Raw genomic sequence first — 1,569 nt, 5'->3', positions numbered from 1 at the left:
TTTTTTTTTTTTTGAAACACGTTTTCACTCTGTCTCCCGGGCTAGAGTGCAGTGGTGCAATCATAGCTCACTCCAGCCTTGAACTCCTGGGTTCAAAAATCTTCCCACTGCAGTCTTCTGAGTAGCTGAGACTACAGGCATGCACTGCCATAGCTGGCTAATTTTTAATTTTTTATAGAGATGGGGTTTTACTTGTTGCCCAAGCTGGTCTCAAACTGCTACCCTCTAGTGATCTTCCTGCCTCTGCTTCCCAAACTGCTGGGATTACAGACATGAGCTGCCATGCCCAGCCAAGACATTTTTACAATGATGTCAGTAATAATATTGGATCTTGGCTGGGCATAGTGGCTCACACCTGTAATCCTAGCACTCTGGGAGGCTGAGGCGGGTGGATTGTCTGAGTTCACAGGTTTGAGACTAGCCTGAGCAAGAGCAAGACTCTATCTCTAAAAATAGCCAGCCGCTGTGGCAGGCGCCTATAGTCCCAGTTACTTGGAAGGCTGAGGCAAGAGAATTACTTAAGCCCAAGTGTTTGAGGTTGCTTGGAGCTTGACGCCATGGCACTCTACTGAGGGTGACAAAATGAGACTCTGTCTCAAAAAAAACCAAAAAATAAGTTCTTGGATGTACATTTGTTCTTACATATTCATGAGTATTTTCTATTTTGGGATTCCTTTTGTATAACAAATAGGCCCTTTTCCATTCTTTCCCTTATATTTATAATGTAAATATATGTTTATAAGTAGACATATATGAATATAGAACTAATATATATTTATAATTAAATAATAAATTATATATTAAACTAAACTGTAGCTTGGCTTTTTACTCAGATTTCACTGATTTTTCCACTAATGTCTTCCTGATCCAGAATCCTATAGTCCATGCAGTCCTCATGCCTCCTCATCTCTGTAGACAGTTTCTCAGACTTTCTCAGATTTTCATGATCTTAACAGTTTCAAGGAGTACTGCACAGGGATTCTTGGACTGTCTGATGTTTTCCTCATGATGATCCTTTGATTGTGAGTTTTTAGGAAGAGTACCACATAGGTGTCCTTCTCATCACAGTATGTCAGGACTTAGGCTATCAGCATGACTTATCAGTCAAGTTTGCCTGGATTGGGCGGCGCCCGTGGCTCAAGGAGTAGGGTGCCTGCCCCATATGCTGGAGGTGGTGGGTTCAAACCTAGCCCCAGCCAAAAACTGCGGGAAAAATAAAAAGTTTGCCTGGGTCACCTAGACAAGATAGTGTTTGCAGGCTTCTCTTCTGTGTAGTGACTTTTTCCCCCTTTCTGTCCTTTATTCTTTGGAAGCAAGTCCTTAAATGCAGTCTATGCTCCTGAAAAGAGTATTATAAGGGGGAGGGAGTAGCTACAGAAACTTCTTCTGTGAGGAAAATTTAGTTCTCATTCATTTATTTATTCAATCATCTATATCAGCTCAGTTTGGACTCATGGATAATTATTTTCTAGTTTGAGTTTAATCCAATACATTATTTTGTCACTTAAATTGTTCCAGGTTTGGCCACAGGGAGCAGTTCCCAGTAGGCCTTGTCCAACTGGGTTATGT

The sequence above is a fragment of the Otolemur garnettii genome, unplaced genomic scaffold, assembly GCF_000181295.1.
Source record: "Otolemur garnettii isolate 467f Iridium unplaced genomic scaffold, OtoGar3 scaffold00038, whole genome shotgun sequence".
Lineage (NCBI taxonomy): Eukaryota > Metazoa > Chordata > Mammalia > Primates > Galagidae > Otolemur > Otolemur garnettii.
This window is presented reverse-complemented; position numbering follows the sequence as displayed.